The sequence below is a fragment of the Ctenopharyngodon idella genome, chromosome 5 (assembly GCF_019924925.1).
Source record: "Ctenopharyngodon idella isolate HZGC_01 chromosome 5, HZGC01, whole genome shotgun sequence".
Lineage (NCBI taxonomy): Eukaryota > Metazoa > Chordata > Actinopteri > Cypriniformes > Xenocyprididae > Ctenopharyngodon > Ctenopharyngodon idella.
In genome coordinates, this window is record NC_067224.1 from 33,593,441 (window position 1) to 33,614,251 (window position 20,811).

General features: G+C 38.5%; 1 protein-coding gene across 3 annotated transcripts in view; it reads right to left on the minus strand.

Annotated features, from left to right (window-relative positions):
• The window catches only part of fam222aa (family with sequence similarity 222 member Aa), a 62,933-nt gene extending 60,125 nt beyond the window's left edge, over positions 1 to 2,808 (minus strand). Inside the window, exons 1-2 of one of the 3 annotated variants that reach the window (XM_051894323.1) lie at positions 2,703 to 2,808; positions 1,762 to 1,816 (exon numbers count right to left, since the gene is read on the minus strand). The gene's annotated coding sequence lies outside the window, so the exon portion shown is untranslated. Of the gene's footprint in view, positions 1 to 1,761 lie in introns of all 3 variants that reach the window. The other 2 variants (XM_051894324.1, XM_051894322.1) reach the window with 2 other exon arrangements.
• Positions 2,809 to 20,811: the final 18,003 nt, after the last annotated feature.

Sequence of the window (20,811 nt, forward strand, 5' to 3'; positions counted from 1 at the left end):
ATACTTATTTTGCAATGTTAAACTACTTGGACTGCTTTTAAGAATAAATTCATATTAAAAAATGCCTCAGTTCAGGCTGTTTTGCATCAGATATTGATTGGACTATAGAGTAACATATCTCATGCAGCAGTGCTGTAAAGGTTGCAAAATGTGTTTTTTTTTGTTGTTTTTTTTGTTTTTTTTGCAGCAATGCCACAGAATAACCATAACCAACAATAACCATGTTACTGATAAAAATAATAATAATAAAAAGTTTAGGACATTCAGGGTGGGCCAAGCTCATGATTAGGTGGGCCAAACCCACCCAGGGGCCCCCTGTGGAGCCGGACCTGGGGAAAAAAACTTTTTACTAACTATTGTAGTTAATCTCAGAAAGACTGCAAATAACGGGTTAAACTCTCTTGTAATAAAAACAAAACATTTGTTTAGGCCAACTGATCTGCTCTCACGGCCAAATAAAACCCAGGCTGTAGTTTAGCCAGTACCCGAGCGTTCACTGATTAGATTTCATAGAGATAGGATATGCAAAACGTCAGTTCTTGGAAACTGCAAACGATGCATGGAGAAGGAACAGCTGACATCCGAGTGCTAGGATAATAGCTTTACATGAAAAGCCTGTTCACGACCAAGCCCACCATCCAAATGGGCCCTAAACATACAAAGCATTTAATCAATCAAACCTTTCACATCTTGTCATGAGCCACTCCTGAAACTATTTAGTCAAGCGTTTACCCAAAACATCTTACTTTTAGGGGGCCGGTGCTCCTGAGGCAACCTGAGGTTAAGTGCCTTGCTCAAGGGCACAACTGTGATAACTTGAACCTAACTCTTCACTTACTGGCCCAGAACTTTAACCACTAAAGCTACCGCACCGCTATTTAATTTCAGTAGTTAGAGATTAAGTCATAAAGGAAATCATTGACACACTCTGTGCTGAAACTAAGACGAGGGGGTGCAGGAAAAGACTTTCACACCTTTTATTCAGATCCTCTCGCCTGCCATCGTGTTGTAACCAGATTTTATGCTTTGAGCGCATTCATCCTGTCAGCGTACTCTTTAAAACACCCATAGTGCACATCAAAGCGCGTCCTGGGGCCATTCAGCGCCTGACACCTCCATTTTACTGCACTTCCTTTATTTATTACAGGTAAAACCTTCAAACAAAGGTTATATGTTCTGCCAGGGACGCAAAAGACGCCAACCTATATCACTTCACACGATTATATGACGACAAAAGCGGAGCGTTATTCAAATGAAGCTAATCATTGCTGAAAATCACCATTCAGTCAGAGGCGATTCTGTTACTTACAGTCGAAGTTGCCATCACACATTTTGCATTATTGAGATTTCACTAGTTGCAATGTAACTGTACACTTCTTTCATAATTTAACGCTCATGTGGAGTTTAACTATGTACATTGTCGTGTTTTTTTTTTTTTTTTTTTTTTTTTAAATCACGAGTCACTAAAGTTAGTGTTATCATGATAAAACTGTGGTAACTTGGTATGAACCACAGCTGTTATTTAAAAATATAATATTTTTTTTTTAACAATACTTAAAAGATACAACATTTTTGTAAGGGCACTGCATTAGCCTACTGCGACTTGAAGTATACGTCTCGAAGAGCGTTAAATTGTGACAGCTGCATACTTAAAAACGAGTAAAAACCTAATTATGGGAAAAACAAAAGGTCTTTAACATGTATATTTTCATTGAAAGATCAATTAAGGCTTAAATTATGAATAGGAGAGAGTATATTTACCATAAATCGCTCTGTGGTGCTGACTAGATTTCCATGCAGGTTTGTGATGACAGGACTGTGGGAACGCGAAGCGGCCGAAAGAACAGAAGAGGGGAAATGAAGGGAAAAAAAAAAATCAATAATATCTCATTCTGTTCTTAGATTAAGTGGAAAAAAATTATAATCCCTGGTATATTCAGTTGACTTGTTATGAGTTCCTTTTATCTGCGTTTTTCACGCGCGTAAAAAAGGAAAAAGTCATCCAAAAAAAAACAAAAAAAACCAGCTTATTCTACAGGATCGTTGGGCAGTTTTTGCTTGCCTTTCGGATAAGATTTCTTCTTGTTTTTTTAAATGAATCCGATCTGTGTTCTTGTTAAATAGGCGACAGCGGATCAAGTGAGGAGCTGTTCCCAAAAAATGCCGTCTGTCAACTGCGCTCCGTTAACTGCGTTCTGAACTATCGTAAATGATTCCGTCGGTCAGGATTTTTCTTTACCCGTTTACTTACTGGAATAATCTCCGAGTAAGGCTTAGTAGAAAATTGCAAACTCCAGTAAAAAAAACGACAGCTTTTCTGCTGACACGAATCCGATAAATAAATAAGTGCTTTGCCAATTAAATAAACTGCGATTCGCAAACGTCCTTAAATCCAAACAGCGAACAGACTTTGGCGTATACAATCAAGAGGAATATTTTATCCACGGAATATACTAGAAAGCCCTCGTTGTGTTTAAGGCGATATTCCTTGAACAGAAGAGCAGGTGCGGGAATTTAATATACGCCGTTTAATCCTGGGGAAGAGAAATCACCGTTCACTTCCAGCGGTTTTCTTCATCCCCTTGCTCGGAAACCTTCCGTCGCGATTTCAACTCCGATGTCCGTTTAATTATTCCTCTGAAGGAGTCCAAAGGTTGCAGCTCTTGTTCATATTAATATCAAGCAAGAATTAATGAACTTACATCAATAATTTGTCTATATTCCGCGTCTCTGTGACTCGCTCATAGGCACTGCGCCTCTCCCCCTGCGCCGGGCTGCCAAGACTGACAATAACCCGGAACGGTGCAGACTCTCACGGCTCCACAGACCGCCCACCAGCCAATCAGCGCTAAGGGGGAATTTAAATATTCCCACGGGTCGGCCAATCATGGGTAATTGAGGGCTGTTACCACGGTGACGCTGTCAGCGTCCAAACGTCACGTTAAAGCGCGTTTATTATTTGCGAAATTATAAACGCTCAGGGACTGGACAGTGAGCTTGTGAAACTGGGGACAGCTTTAGCAACGGTTATAGGCATCCGCAGCAACCAATAACAACAAAATTCAACCATTTACTGACATACACAGCAGGGTCAATATTCTTATAAATAACCTTTTCTTATACTCGTATACTTTGACCCCATAAAGGCTGTATTTTCGTACCTTTGTACATGCAGTCGGCAAATGTGCCGTAAGTCCACCTTAATACTGTTAATAGCCTAATAATAATAATGTGAAGCATATACTAGCATACTAAGTAAATAGGCTATTTAGAAAAGAAAAAAAAAGTACTAGAATATGACTTTTATGCAGTTTTACCTCAGTTACTTGCATACGGCCTTTTTCTCGTTTTAAAATGCTGCTTTTGAGCCAGTGGGGAATTATCCAGTGTAATATGACATTTGACACATTTGTTTTGTCTCGCGCATACATAATTCATTAGCTTTATGCGCGCTCATGCAGCCAGACTGCTCGCGTTCAATCTTTATTGCAAATTGCGTCCACTCTAATCAAACTTGAGCAAACACGTGCGGAATGTTAGTCGAGTCATCTGCTTATGGAATCAACAGATAAAATGCTCTCCCGCACGCATGTCATAGCTGGAGCTCAATTGATTACCGATGGATTGTTCTCAGAAAGATGAGATTGCATGGTTACCAGGTATAGGAGAGAGTGAAAATGAAAGAAAGCACAAACCACACTGCTTTAGTTCTATTCTATTCTATAAAAAAATAGTACCATCTTTTTCAAAGCAATGTAACCTCTCCCTTAAGCTTCAGTGAATCTGACTGTCTGACATTGAAAACATCAGAATTATATAGAGAAGGCTAGATCCTATAGGATGATCTTATAGGGAGAAGCTGACGGCCTAAGGAAGAATTCTGACAGCAGACTGCAGCTCTTACTAATGCCTTTCCATGCCTTTCACATCTGAAATCAGCCCAGCAGACGTCCCTGTTGGGTCAGTGTGAAACTATTTTAGTTTTTAATCAGTATATAGTAATGATATGGAGTCTTATTGAGAACCTGAAAGAAAAAGGGAGAGGTTTTTCCAGTAAAACTTTACTGAAACTGGTTGTTTAGTCATTAAAGTACACTCAAAGCTTATTGTTTTAGACAAATCATTTTAAGTATTTAAGTAGATTTGTGCTTGTCACAAAGGTAAGTTCATAAATGGGGCAAGTTGTGACGTTTCATATGTATTGATTACAATTATTGTTTATCAAAACAATGGTTTGATTTTTTTTTTTTTGTACTGTAAAGTTTTCTATCTTTGTTGTCTCAAGAGTTGGTTTGTGTTTTATAATTATTTTGCTGTTACGGTTTTACTGAAAAGCCTTTTTAATGGCAGGTTCCACTGAGACAACATGCCCCGCTACAGGTCAACATGTGTCAAGTTTATTTATTTATTTTTTTATTTTTTTACGTTGCAAAGACTTAAAAGGTACAGAAATAAACTCAATGCAGAGTAAAAAGTGTGACAACTGGCCCTGGTCTTTCCTATGTTATTTGTGGTTATGGGCAAAATCAGTGGATGTGGGTGAAATAGACTTACATCTTTCTGCTCTCTGATGGATGAGATTTTACTATACGGGAAGATTGTCTCAGTAAATAGCATTTATATGACTCACCAGCTTCTGAGATGCACAATGGCAAAATGTCCCATCTGTGCTTTGGATAAACTGCTCATTCTAACAAAACTGTCACTTGACATTTCTGCTGCATTGAGGAATTGAATCTGAACTGAGACAACCCTCCTTTACCCTCTTCCTTGATCTTTCTCTCCTCATCTTGTCCTCAGCCTTATGTTTTGGTTTGTTCCTTTGGCGAAGTAAGGCAGTTTAATTGAGCGAGGTTCGAATCTTCACAAACTGCAAGGTAACAGAGAGAAATCAATGGAAACAGAGGCATGGGAAAAAGAGATAACATTGATTTATCTGCCATCGATAGGGCTGGATCACTGAATTCCACTGCCAGGTGAAACGTGTGCTGTCTGCCAACAGGATCTGAAAGGGTGTCAGGTGGTCAGAGGACACAGAAAGAGACTGAGGGAGCGAGAAAGAGAGAGAGAGAGATTGAGAGGGAGAAGGCAATGTGATGATGGAGAGCATGGAGGAGGGCAAGGGCAAATAGATATCAAGCTGAAAAAAAGAGCTGCTGATGTGATCTGATGAGATTGAGAAATAGGGAGTCGGGTTTAGGGTCATAGGTATCGCACACACACACAAACACACACACATACACTGCAGGTGGCTGATGCCGCTGTGTGGCCTCAGGCTCAGCAGTAAAGGTCAAAGAGAGATGTATGTTTTCCATGGAAGTTAGCAGCACAAGTACACTTAATTGTGGTGTTTGTGAGCAGCACCTGACTTGACCACATTTAAAAGGCAGAAAATGTAACCTCTATGGAGTATACAGGTTGTTGTCAATAGAAACTACCTATTTTAAAAAGGATCCAAACTATCATTTTTCATTCCAGTCCATGTCAAGTGGTACTAATCTCATCTTTCCAGACATATGTTCTTCCAGGGTTGTGCACCATTCAGAATTAAATGATAATCCTATTTAAATTCAATTCCTTAATTTGAATTCTGAAAAAAAAAGAAGCATGATGCAGAATTGCAATTTGAACCTAAATATATGGATGTAGAAATACGGGAGGTCGGGCGCACAGCAAATTGGGATTGGTTCAAAATTTAATATAGCTGCATATTACAAATGTTCCAGTTGGCTGTGATTGTGTTGTTGCACAAATATTAAATATTTTCTAATGGGATGTGTAGCATTTTCGCTTTCAGCGTGCAGACAAATTACGTGTCTCTGCAAACTTTGCACCTGGATAGGACACGGTGTAAGGAACCATTGTGCTCCTAATCGCCCACTATTTAAATATTGCCAGGGTCACTTTATAATCTTTTTAACGTATTATTTTATCTTAATAACAGCCTTTCACGAGAAAGGGAGACTGTGTTATATGGGGCTCTGGTTAAGTATGAGTGAAATTTTACAATAGGTAAAGTTTGCATTTGAGATGTAAAATAGAGATAGGGTGTTTTATAGGGACAATGACATTGTGTTCCCTGATAGTCTAACCGAAGAGCTGTACTGTGGAGGATTTTGGCTTTGTGTGTGTTAAACCTTTGGGTGTGAAAGCCCACACTGGCTCCGGTGGGTCTGCTTACCTGAAGAATCTGTTGAAAGTCATTTACTCCCCCGGCTTTCCAATGCAGAACAAAGGGACAGCTGTGATCCAGGTAAGATAACAAAGGGATATTGATGAGATAAGGCCATCCTGTGAGGAAAGGTGAATTCAACCTGGATTACCTTTATCTGTGAATGTGAAGGGAAATTATTCCACCTGGCCTGAAAATAAAGCAGTTAAAATGTTTCTAAAACTCAATCTCCTTTTAAAATGCAAAACAGCTCCAAGTCACAGGCACTGCATGGCCAGAAAACTGAACAAAAGATCATGACACCAAGCCCTGTGCTCTCCCACAGAAAAGACTCTTGCAGACACCAAGCGTCTCCGTTGTGACAGAAGCCACCAGTGAATTGCCAGTTTTCTCTGTAATCAACAGCTGATTTGGACAGAGCTGCCAGAAACAGGCCTTTTAGGCCTTTTTTCACCATGCCGTGTGTCAGCATCATGCGTGGCTCTTTTAAAGGCACTTTTAACAGAGGACGGAGCATTAGTGTGCCTGACAACATGAGAGATCTCTGTGTCTGACAGCAATTGTATGGTAGTTAGGGTGGAATGGTTAACATTAATGAGGATGATGATAAAGGTCTACATGCATTTTTTGTACATGCAATTTATGGCAAATGCTGTACATACTGGCTCTAAAAAGCTTTTGGACACTTAAGCCGCTTTAAAGAGATAGTCCACCCAAAAATAAATATTCTCTCACCATTTGCTCACCCTCAGGTCATTCCAAACCTGTATGACTTTCTTTCTTCTGTGGAACATAAGAAAGATATTTGTTTAGCAAACTGTTTTGGTTCCCATTTATGGACAAAAATACAATGGAAGTCAATGGGAACAAGTCAATGTTTGGTTACCAACATTCTTCAAAATATCTTCTTTTGTGTTCCAGATAAAAAAGAAAGTCATACAAGTTTGGAATAACATGAGGATGAGTAAACGATGACAGAATTTCCATTTTGGTTGGACTATACCTTTAACGTTAAGGCTTTAGATAACAAAACTTTAAAATTAGAAAAATGGCACAAACACACTTAACCCCTTAGCATTCCTATGGTCTCTTTTGAAGGGTATGTTTACCACGAGCGGTATGGTGGAATGCTAACAGGTTAAAAAAACAAATAAATAAATAGGTTTACACGTAAGGTATAACTGACAACGGGCCGTTGAATTATTAGAAAATAATGCACACACATGTAATGCGAAGTGAAGTGGCCGTTACATCTTGGGTGTGCATTATTTTCTAATAATTTAATGGAGTCAATTATTCCACTTTTACTAAGGTTACCATATCTCAAGACGTTGTTCAGATGTTGTATTTCCAAGACATCTGTCAGGTTTTTGTCCTTAAATCGCTCTAGTGTGTAGGACTAATTTCTTACGCATCTCATGCCATGCCTCCATTGCTAATTCCAAAACGTAATTTTACAGCTAGTAACGGAGGCTTGAGCCATTGATAGCAGACTAATGCAGTTATTAATGCAGTTATTAGAGAGAGAGAGAGAGAGAGAGAGAGAGAGAGAGAGAGAGAGAGAGAGAGAGAGATTAATGTGAATTGAGTCTCTCAACAGTGTTCAGCAGCAACATCTCTAGTAATAGCGAAGCTGTGAGTTTATCTGCTTCAAAAACAGCGCCGTTATTACTTAACTAGTGAAAAATGTCATGTAGCACTGAAGTTGCTAAACTATTTTACTGATAAAACCATCAGAGCAGCTCTGACATCACGTTTCTGCGCGAGTGTTTTCCGTACTGTATGTGTGTGTGAGTGGAAGAGAGCGGGAAAAAGAGAGTATGTGCCATTCCGTACATAATAAAACATAATTTTGTGGCCAAAAAAACATGGAAATAATTTGTTGTTTTTATCTTATTGTTTACTGTTTATTTGCTTGGTCAGTGTCGTTGTGGGTTTTGGTTCTTTTGCTGTTGTTGTAGGCTGTAAGGACCTTTGAAATAACTGAAATCATTTGTCAAAGTGATATAGACATGTAATGCTGTCAAGACCTGCCTGGAACTACCATATGTATTTCCCTGGAAATAATTGCACACCTTAGAACATTCGCCAAACAATAAGATTAAAGGGATAGTTCACCCAAAAATGAAAATTATCCCAAAGTACTCACCCTCAAGCCATCCTAGGTGTATATGACTATCTTCTTTCAGATGAACACAATCAGAGATATATTTAAAAATATCTTTAGTCCTCCAAGGTTTATAATGGTTGTGAATAGGGGGCCGGGTTTTGAAGACAAAAATAATGTTTCCATCCATAAAAAAAAAAAAAAAAGTAATCCTTACGACTCCAGGGGGTTAATAAAGGCCTTCTGAGGTGAAGCGATGCATTTTTGTAAGAAAAATATTCATATTTAAAACTTTATAAATTCAAATAACTAGTCATCCGTACGCAGAATGCACAAGTCGACTTGCGCCAAATGAGTAATCCTCTGATGCAATGTATGTCACAGGATGTAGGAGTATTGTAAGCTTAGACGCCTCTCGCGGTTCAGACAAATAGGGCTGTGCAACAAATTTAAGCTCCTCTTCTCTTATCGAAATCCTCCGAAATTTCTCTTTAAAAATAACCGTTTTAGACTTCGTGACCCGTGATTTGTTTTGCTCTATCCTCTGTGCCTCCACGTTCGTCATTACGTTGTGCGTCAGGTCAAAGGATATTCTTCTACCGCAAATTGATTTGCGCATTCTGCGTACAGTTGTCCGCCAGAAGCTAGTTATTTGAATATGGATATTTTTCTTACAAAAACGCATCGCTTTGCTTCAGAAGGCCTTTATTAACCCACTGGAGTCGTATGGATTACTTTTTTTTTTATGGATGGATGCATTATTTTTTACTTCAAAACGCAGCCCCCCCATTCACAACCATTATAAACCTTGGAGGACTAAGGATATTTTTAAATATGTCTGACTGTGTTGGTGTCATGTACACCTAGGATGGCTTGAGGGTGAGAAAATCATGGGATAATTTTCATTTTGGGGTGAACTCTTATGGGGCATTCAACAGCCCCATAAGAAAAAAAACAATACATTTGTTCTAAATTAAGATATGCCTATTAATTAAGATAACATGTTCACGATAGTGATAAATGCTAGTTAAAACTAAACAAGTGGTTACTTTGTTAGGAAACCTTTCTGAACTTGTTGGTTTGCAGATGCCACTTGATTTGAGATTTTATTATCTAATGCAATGAAATACCTACATTTTCATGGCTTTTGTGTACCATTAATTTTTGAAGAAACTGTATATGGGTACACGTATGGCTATATTAAGCAATATTGAGCATTGAATTGCACTTTCCATTATGATCCATGATCGGGTGTTTTTAGGAGTGCAGTTCATCATTATTGTCCCTCGCTGAGGTCAGATAAAAGAAGACTGATCATGTGTGATTTTGGAGAACATTCTGCTCTGACCAATTTCACACCTCTTTTCTCACCTGATACAGCACCATTAATTCTGACAGGTCCTCTTTGCCATCTGGGATTTTAAGTGCCCTCTTCCGCTCTCTCTACCTCACTCTCTCTCAGAGCATCATCATCTCTTTCCATCTCTCAGTCTTTTAAAGATGATAGGTGCAGGCTGAGACGGATACAATAGCAAAGGTGCAAAGTCCAAATGAAGAACGTTCTGCCCTGCTTTGCCTTTGGTATCTACTTCTGCTCCACTTGAAACAGGCCTTTGATCACAGAAGAAATTTTAGTATCACTTTAGATTAGGGAACACATATTCACTATTAATTTATTAGCATGCATATTACTAGCATATTGGCTGTTTGTTAGTAGTTATAAAACACATATGATGGAAGAATTTGCAGCTTTGCTCACAAACTACAATTCCTGTTCATCAATAAGGTGAGAACCAGACCTGCTATGAACTTAAATATATTATAATTAAATAAATTGATTGAAAAGTGTACTATCCAAGTAGTAATAGAAGATGTTTGCTGTCGTAATGATGACAGTAGTGCACACAAAAGTAGTAGGTGTTCCGTGCTCCGGTGCTGTTAGCGATCACACTACAGAACATGCGTACTGTGCCCGAGCCCACTTCTTCAAGTGGGGCGGGGCACGGTATGGAGCGATCACACTAGTAAAATGAACCATGGGGGTCAAACGTGCTTGGGCATGCATACACCCTAAATAACACAGAAAGCAGCAGGTTTATTGGGCTGCTGTCACTTTAAGACAAAATGCACAGATCTAATAAACTGACAAGCATACTTTCAGTTTATTACTTTCCCAACTGTTTATGTTCACTTAAGACATAACCGACTATGTTTAAGTAAAAACTTTGCCAAGACAGGCATTTTGACATATTTTTGTGTGTATTTGTTCGTTTAAGCGTTCACGAAGCCTAAAGTAGCCTATACTTGTCCGTGTTGTCCGCTCCATCTCGGATTGCGCGCACAGAAAGCTGCATGGGGAACAGCGTCTCTTTTGCAGCTCAATAAGCTTTTAACTCTTTTTTAGTATTGCCCACGTCCGGCAGAAGACTGTATATTACGAGAGTCATGTTACATAATTTGACTGATGTTACGTACACAGGAAGGGCAATGACGCAAAACTTTAAAGGAAAGGAATGGAATGCAGCATCATGTTTTCATAATCATTGGAAACCAAAATCAAAACCGAAACTATCACATCCCTAGTCATTAATTCATCTTTGAAAGCAAGGGGGGCCCCTGGTGGTTCCCTATGCAACTTGTGAGACCCCTGTGCTGTCACGGCAGGATTTCTGAACTTTTGTGCAGTTTAAAGTTCAACTAATTCACAATTTGCCTTTGAGACTAAAATGAGATATTCTTATGGTCATTCACTGCATGCTTTAAAATCACCAATTGTGTGTCTGATTAGGGTCAGACGGGCACTTTTATTAAGTCCATTCATGAAACATCTTTCAGCAGAGTAAAAAAAAAAAAAAAAAAAAGGCAGCACATGCTTCAAAGGAACCTGGGAACTTGTGACCTTAAAAATTATGCTTTATTAGAAGGTTTTCTCAGAATAGGTTTGCAGCTGAATAAAACAAGAAATGTCACAGTCTCTTTGCTTTCAGCATGAAACACTTGGTCTGAAATATGTGCATTATTAACTACCTGCCCCATATTGCCTCTGGGAATGGGGTTTATGGAGAAGAACAAGATTAGATGACTAGAAACACAACAGAAAGAGAGAAAGAAGTAACATGCAATCAGTACTCGAGGGGGAGCCCAGCTGAAGGAAGTGCTGTGCAATTAGTAAAGTTACAGGATGGAGAGCTGTACAATTAAATAGTCCATATACCATTCCAGGGACATAATTGATTCACAAAGTGGTTTTTATTGCTAGTCAGCTCCTGCTATGCCATAAAAAGTGCGAGCTGAAAGAAGCTTTTAGATAAATAAGCTCCAGGTGCTCATTTCCATGCTTGCTCTTCCGCTGGCCCCCCTTCCATGCAGTTCACTGTGTCACTTGGCTGTTGGAGGGGTGTCTCTCCATACCGCTTATGCCTGTTAATATGCTTGCTTTTCTCTTTCGCTCTCTGTCTCATACGTTTCATTCCTCTCAATGCAATTTTGATGTCTGGCACTCCACTTGCCCTCATACCTCCCAGTGTACACGTTTTACTCATTTTACCACTCTTCTTTTTTTCTGTCTCAGCAGTTCTATATTCAATATTCACATCAGTGGAATAAGTAGAATGCCAACCTGGGCCATTTGCATATGTGGAGTGGGGAAGTAAAATCAATATGAGAAGAAATAAAATTAAAATTTGCCAGGAAAAATGTACAAAACACTATCGACATAATGCAAAATTGTTTACTTACATAACCTTACTTTGTTTTGAAAAATGATGGCAATTAAAATAAATCATGACTTGTTAATTCAATTAAGCATTAAAAAATGAGGGTTTTTTTAATAAAGCAAAATTGCAGGGAAAATTAAGATCTTAAAAGAAATAATTCCACTGTTAGCACAAAAACTTCAACTGAATAAAAATGCTAAAAAATAATTATAAAAAAAAAAAAAAAATAAAGAAAAATTTAGGATTTAAACAACTGCATGACTACTTGTACTTGTTTGAATGAAAAAGTTATAACTATAAGTTATATACATATATACATACATACATATTATATATGTATGTCAGATAACACTTAAGCAAAACATGGTCAGGTCAAAGTGTCTGAATAATTTTTGGTTCCAAATTTTTATCAAATTTACTGACAGTCCACTGTATGAAGAAATTTTAGATATAATATGTCACAGTTTACTTTATTTTGCTATCCTCACTTACATAAATGGAATTATAGTGTCCTGCACCCACTAGTAAAAATATATCAAAAACAATTTTTGGTTTGACTGTATATTACATATATATATATATATATATATATATATATAATTTTACTATGCCTGTTCACAATTTCTAAATTTCCCAATGTAGCACCTGCTCATTTCTGACCATAAAAATCTCTTTGTATAATGCCCACTGAAAGATCCTTTGCGCCTGAACCTGGTTCTGTCTATCTCTGAATCTAATTCTTTCCCCTCTGTTTTCTTAAAGGTTGGCTGCCTCTCCTCCCTCTCCATCTGTCAGTCAGTCTTTATGTGCAAATCCCCATCTTTTGCTCCAGCCTTACTGTATTACTGCGTTTAAACACCATTTGTTTCACAGCTGGCACGATAAGCGGCCAGCTCCCCTCCTTGCAAAGCACCGCTGCTGCTAATCGTCCGTCCACCCACATCCCTGCACTTCCTCTGCCTCTTAATATCTCAGACCGTGAGTTAGACCCCCGTCTCTCTCTCTCTCCCTCCCCTCCTTCTTTTCTCGAGGAGGCGTTTAGGTGTTGCAGGCTGTTTAGCACCTGGAAATCAGTTTGTCAGGAGACGCGTCTCTCTCAATGCAGCTATTGTCATTCACTAATGCTGGGCTGGGTCAAGGAATCCTTCCCCCAACATGCTTTAATTGGGTTCTTGCTGAGAACTCACACACACACACACACACCTCTGAACGAAGGTGAGGAATGTAACTGTCACCATGTGACTGAGATTGGACGGGAGCAGTAGCCAAAAACAGCACTTCCTGTCTGGCTGCCTCTAAACTGCTGGGTGTGGGGAATCATCGTGCAGCCGAGCTATAATGTCAGACACTTTGAAAGTCTCGCAATCTACAATCATGCGTCATTTTAATCTGCAGTGGCTCTCATCAGTGACTGTTCCCCGCCGAGAACAGGCCCGGCTGATTAGCGGCGAATCTCTTGCAGTCCGAGACTCGGCTCGCTCAGACGAATGTAAGACTCACAGGATTTCAGGTCTTTTCTGTTTCCATCACCGATCCTTTGAGACTTCCTACTGAGAAAAGAGGCAGAACTCTGCAGTCACATCAGATAAAATGAGATTACCTTTGGGTGACTTTATGCAGCGTTTTAATCTCTCCATTTTTTAAGGCCATGTAATCAACTGCCAAAGCAATTCCACCACTCTATTTCGCTTCTCTCTGGAGGCTCTGACAAGCGTAAGACCGTCTGGGCCTGTCTTTTACCCGATGCTAAAGGTTTTACCCTTCGCAGTTTGCAACTCTGATCCCACTGCAAATGGTGGCAATTCGTTGCCCAGGCAACACACTTCCCTCCTGGCTAGTGTTATGTTAATTCAGCAGAGGGTGAAAAGTTAAGAGAACCAATCCATTCACATCACTCATGTCTCGGAGAGAAATCTTTAATAACACAAAAGCTCTGTTCCAAAAACCCAGTGAGAATCTTACTGCTTCCAAGGCAGCATCCTGACTGAAATGTAACCTCAGAAGTGACCGATCTGTAACGTCCTACTATGTGTGTCGTACAAAGTGTTCCTCATTTAAATCACACAGGAAATTACAACTGACAGTTATTGTCAATAGTGTTTTCTATAAGTTGCTAAGCTATTAAGCACAAAAATAAATAGCACACTAAAGTATTTGCAAAAAACATACCACTTTACTATTTTTATTGATACTTTTTATTATACACTTAATACTTTATATATATTATTATATTTTATTAATGTTTTATATTCATAATATGAATTCATAATCATAATCACACTGCAAAATCCTATTCTTAACAAGTATTTTTTATTTAAATTTTCCAGCTAACATCTAAAAATCCTTGAAACATGAAGTTACTTGAGAAGCAACATTGCATAATATATTAGGACTTGTTTTTATTCATTAAAGGAATAGTTCACCCAAAAATGCATCCATCCAAAAAAATAAAGCAATCAATACGACTCCAGGGGGTTAATAAAGGCCTTCTGAAGTGAAACGATGCGTTTTTGTAAGAAAAATATCCATATTTAAAACTTTATAAATTTAAATAACTAGCTTCCGGCAGACGACCGTACGCAGAATGTGCAAGTCAACTTGCGCCAAATGAGTAATCCTCTGACGCGATGTATGTCGCAGGATGTAGGAGTATTGTAAGCTTAGACGTCTCTTGCAGTTCAGACAAATAGGGCTGTGCAACAAATTCAAGCTCCTCTTCTCTTATATCTAAATCCTCTGAAATTTCTCTTTAAAAATTATAGTTTTAGACTTATAATCCGTGACCGGTGATTTGTTTTGCTCTATCCTCTGCGCCTCCGCGTTCGTCAATACGTTGTGCATTAGGTCAAAGGATACTCTTCCCCCGCAAATCGACTTGCGCATTCTGCGTACGGTCGTCCATTGGAAGCTAGTTATTTGAATTTATAAAGTTTTAAATATGGATATTTTTCTTACAAAAACGCATCTGCCATTATAAACCTTGGAAGACTAAGGATATTTTTAAATATAACTCTGATTGTGCTCATCTGAAAGAAGTCATATACACCTAGGATGGCTTGGTGAGTAAATCATGGGATAATTTTCATTTTTGGGTGAACTGTACCTTTATTATGAGTGTATTTCAGGTCTTGATATTATACATACTATAATACTTCCCTATTGTATAGTATGCTAGAAACAGCAGTATGTCCGAATATATAGTATTCGAAAAACAGTAGGCGAAAAGTCCCCGGATGACCTACTACTTCCGCCGAGATTCTGAAGTGTGCATTCAATGGACACTTTACTATCCCATGAGGCCACGGGAGAGGATTTATGAATGGAAGTGAAGCAATGCAGCTGACGCTGGTAGGTCACATGACAGTAACAACATGGCGGATGTAAATTCAAATTCAAACGTAGTATACTCAAGTCAGTATGTGATTTTGGACGATCTGTCTCTCTCTCTTCCTGTCATTTTCTCTCTTCCAGTTCCATGTGTTGCAAACACCAACAGAGCAGACAGTTTATTTTTGACCTATACCTTACAGCCTGTGCACTATAATCCTGAGTGTCAGAGGATTTCCTGTCTAGAGCATGACAGAGGCTTGGTCTTTAAGAAAAAAAAACAACGACATCAAAACAAAATATAGACGTTCCGTCCCTCAAAAGGAAAAGCGTGGTACTATACTAAAATAATTGGATTTGGAGTCTCTCTCTCTCTTTCAGGGCTGGAGTGCCCATGTCCTTAATAGGTAGTACCCGAACAGATGGAACACAAATTGCTCTTTCCCTGCACCTCTGGGTTCAAGGCAATTTTATCCTGTGTGCCTGTGAAGTTCTCAGATTGCCTTCCTGGCCTTTGAGCAGTGTGTGCTTCAAAGGGCTCTCTCTCTCACACACACACACACACACACACACACACAGACACGATGTCATCCGGACATAAGTCTTTGTGGGTTGACTGAACGTACAAACAGAAAGAGAGCTCGGGTTTGCAGGTCACCGTCACTGTGTGGCTAAAGGTGGAAGGGGTGTGGCCTGACTGAGACATCAGTTCCTATGTGTCTTTTTTTGTAGCTGCACTAAAACCCCTCTCTCTATGCAAGTATGTGAACGCAGTTGTTCCTAGCTACTAGTGATGGATGATACAGCTTATTTTCCTTATCCAGCACAAAGTACAATCAATGTAAAAATCATCAATATCAGTACAAATACCTCTATTACATAAAAAGTTTTTACATTTTCAAACGTTAAAAAGGGTTAAAGCCATTCAACTTTACCAAGTTTTGTAAACATTTTAACATTTCATTGGCCTAAACTGCAAATTATTAGATCCATCAGATTACATGCATTAATTTTCATGCTAAAATAATAAATTAAATAATTAAAATTTAATAATTAAATGGTTAGAGCTGCAGTCCGTAAGTTTTGCCTCTTTGTCGCCATCTCTGTTTGAAACCTGCAATTGCAGTTATTTTTACATGGGTTGTGTATTGGCACGGCTCCTCAGCGCGGATGAATCTAATGTTTGCTGTCAGTCACCACATCGGTGATACTGCACTTCGGAGTTCGGAACCACAGATTCTACGTCTTGGATGTATGACCAAAAAAAAAATTTTCACCAGAAAATGTCATCTGAACAAGTAACATGTCTGCCATTTTTGACCAACTGAGAAAAAAAGCATTACAATAAATCGTGCTGCCAATAGTGTTTAAATCTAACGATCACTTAGCTCAGATCACGTCAAACCATGCAAATTATTATTATTGTTATACTTTATTCTCGAATTTTTAATGTTAACAACATCAGCATTGCGTGACTATGTATATTTAGTGTGTATTAGCGTTACCTGTAGATTTCAATTTCTGTAGCCACTCCGCAGTCCGATGTTTTTGCTTTTAACTACGAGTGAATCTCCAGTTGTCACTGATGATTGTCATTTGGATCTTTCTTGATTACAATCCACCATCAAAACGATAAGTTTAATTATTCCAGCTGCTATGAGAAAAGGCTGATCCGCCGCCTGTAGCATCCTCCACATGCCATATAGCTTACTAGCTGGGACTCGTTCTTTATGTAAACAGACGTGACGCAATGACACAAAGACGAACGGCTGCGTGCTTGAATTTCCCGCGGAAACACACCAGTACCACCCGAATTAGAAAACATTATTACAAGCTTACCGTTGTGAATCGGGCTAAGGTAAGGAGATTGTTTTGAACACTGGCTGGTTATGTACTTGCTCAAAAAGTTACGGACTGGAGCTTTAAAATAATTAAATTCGGTAGTTTAAAAAAATGCCCCAATATTTTTATCAATATTACTTATTTAAACAACACTTTCAGTGTAAGAAGAGCCATGGCCTACTTGTAAAATCATGTGATCTGACCTGTGGTGCTTATGCAGATAATGTTCAAATATGTCAATTTTCCAATCTTGTTCCTCCTTTTCTTCACATCATTCTTGAATGCCTGTGTACATAAAATGTATAAACAAATTAAAATTAAATTTTTTTTAATAAAAAAAATGTAGATGACATGTACGCTGTAAAAGAACTGGAGTAGTTACTTTTTTACAATTTTTCACTCAATAACTACATAGAAAAGGCAAGTAACACTGAATTAAATGTGAAATTTTAATACTGAAAATAGTAAAGGTAAAAAACTGAAATAGTATTTTCTTGTAAAATATAATCCAATAATCTTTTATTTACAACTTTTAAAAAAATTACAGTGATGTTTGGACTGGAAACACAATTGTTTCCACACTGTCTAGGTCATTTATTTAGTAAAACAAATTTGTCCATCACCCTCTTTGCTCAAATACAATAAGGATTTAGACTCAGCGATGGAGCCTTTCGAGGGAAAATCCATGAAGGCGATTAAAAAAAAAAAAAAGACTCCAGCCCCATTGTTTACCGGCCCATTAACAAACAAACATCAAGCCCCATCTCTCTAAAAACTGCTGACAGAAAAGGCGACGATTAATCACCATGGCAACCAGCCTCTTGATTACAAACTGCTTGATGGGGCTTTGGGATGCAAGGGGACCAGCGGAGAACGGGAGGGGGGGGAAAAGGAGGAGGGGGAGGAAGCGAATTTAAAGAGCATTGTGCTAAATTAGAGGCCTTTATGAGCAGTAGCGACTAACGGGCCGCCTGATCTGCATACCAAGTGAAGGGTTAACCACGTCCCTGAGGTAATTTTGAACAATCAGAGCTCCAGTTAGCAATTAGTGAATTAACTGTAATGAGTCTGTGGTTGCCATAACAACAACGGTTTTTAAATGACACTTGTCAAAGTGAAGAACACTTGAACGTTGTGGAGATGAGCCCTTTTTATTAGAAAGGGAGGGGGGGGTGTTCGTTTAGTTGAGGTCCATTTAATTATCTGAGAGATGATGAGCATTATTTGTTTGTCTGAATAAACATAAAACATACCAACAAAACAATGTAATTAACCTGTGAAATCAGATCGAGACGAGTGCATCATATAAAACTTTCAGCTTCAGTGGATGTGTGTGTGTGTTTCAGTGTATTTCCGCTGTTCCATTCACAGGCAGGTGAGGGGAGCGTAATAAATGCAGGCAAACAGGGTTCAGTGATGTTTTTGTGTGGGTTGGAACTATTATTTTATAGAGTAGAGACGCAGAGTGAAAATTCGGAGAGGTGTAAAATGGATAAATAGCTCTCTCTCTATACTAAATAGAGGCTAGAGCAAGATTTGTGAAAAAGAACAGATATACGTATGGATAGAGTGTGGAAAAAGAGGAAAAAATAAATGACTGAAGGATGGAGATGATGTGTGTGCAATAGCACAGCCGTCATGCTTTCTCAGGCTGTGTCAAACTGAGATGCTCCAGGTTTCTGACAGACAGCGCACACAGTGTGGAGGAAGAGCACCTTAAACTGCCTTTAAACAACACTCAGAGTTTAGCGCTTTGTCTTCCTTCAGCCCTTTTGCGCACATTCAGCCTTTTTAATGAGAAAACTGTCTGAAATATGGGACGCAGACAGTCTACTGACGCAAGCGAGACTGTCACACAGACGACCATGATGGAAAAGCTCCAGCAGCAGCAAACACCCAGAGTAAGTAAGAGAAAGTTACTAAACAAACAAATTGGTCACAGTTAAACTATTGCCAAGGCTAATGAGGAATGTGCATCTTTGTATAATCTCTGAATTACATTTCCTTATTGTGTCTGTATCCCTGTAAATATACTGCAAAAAATTTGCATGCTTTCATTGTTTTTTCACATGCAGTAAATTCAGGCTGCCTATGGGGAATTGATGTATTTCACCCATATTATTAAACCCAGCATGTAGACGGTGGTGGTATTGTGTGCCACTCTGTGGGGTTAGCGTAAGATAAATCACCACTGTTGCTACATTTCTGCTGAGAAGCTTTCCGTACACCGCGGGCCGAGCTTGTTACGTACTCTCATATGTGCACACATACACACATTGCCGAAGGGTTTTCAGATGACTATATGTCATGCGGTTATTTGTGTTTATGCCATTAGTGTTGAAACATCACCGCTGTGCCCTGCAGAAACCACAACAACAGTAAAAAACACTGCACATATATAGAATCTGGTTTATTAGCGCTGCTGTGAAATTTCTGTGTAAAATCATCAAAGCTACCATTGATTTTAAGAGAAGTACAGTGTGCCTTAAAAAAATATGGCTGTATCATGGAACAATGATGCTATCAGATGGTAAAACCATGGAACTTTGATGTAATACTGAATAGGGATTTTAACACTGCACTTAACCCCGTCATTTACTGCCAAAGTGATATAACAATTATAGCATTATAAATGTGTATTCATTTAAATGAAAATATTAAAAACTTTACTAGATTTGCAATGTTGATAACCAGTGTTGGGGAAAGTTACTTTGAAAAGTAATGCATTACAATATTGCGTTACTCCCTTAAAAAGTAACTAATTGCATTACTTCGTTATGTTTTAAAAAAAAGTAATGTGTTATGTTACTTTTGCGTGACTTTTTTCACCTGGGTTGGGCTTTTTTTTTTTTTTTTTTTTTTTTTTTAAAGTTTTATTTTTGGGAAAATGTAAAGACCCTTTCACACCAAAATTTAAATAATAAGCTTCAGGCTGAAGGAAATGCACATTCATGCATGTACAGTAGAGGGCGCAGCTCAAACAAACCTTTCAGCTGTGCTGCCATTCTGGATAATGGAAGAATAGGACGCAGGAGAAAATTGAAAATTCTGTCATTAATTACTCACCCTCATGTCGTTCCACACCCATAAGACCTTCATTCATCTTCGAAACACAAATTAAGATATTTTTGATAAAATCCGATGGCTCAGTGAGGCCTCTATTGCCAATAAGATAATTAACACTTTCAGATGCCCAGAAAGCTACTAAAGACATATTTAAAACAGTTCGTGTGACTACAGTGGTTCAACCTTAATGTTATGAAGAGACGAGAATACTTTTTGTGCGCCAAAAAAACTAAAATAACGACTTTATTCAACAATATGTAGTGATGGGTGATTTCAAAACATTGCTTCATGAAGCTTCAAAGCTTTACGAATATTTTTTTTCGAATCAGTGGGTTGGAACATGTATCAACTGCCAAAGTCACGTGATTTCAGTAAACGAGGCTTCGTTACATCATAAGAGTTTCGAAATTTCAATGGTTCACCACTGGGGGCAGTTTGGCAGTTTGATACACGCACCGAACCAAACAAAAGATTCATAAAGCTTCGAAGCTTCATGAAGCAGTGTTTTGAAATCGCCCATCGTTAGATATTGTATAAATATAAAGTCATTATTTAGTTTTTTTGGCACACAAAAAGTATTC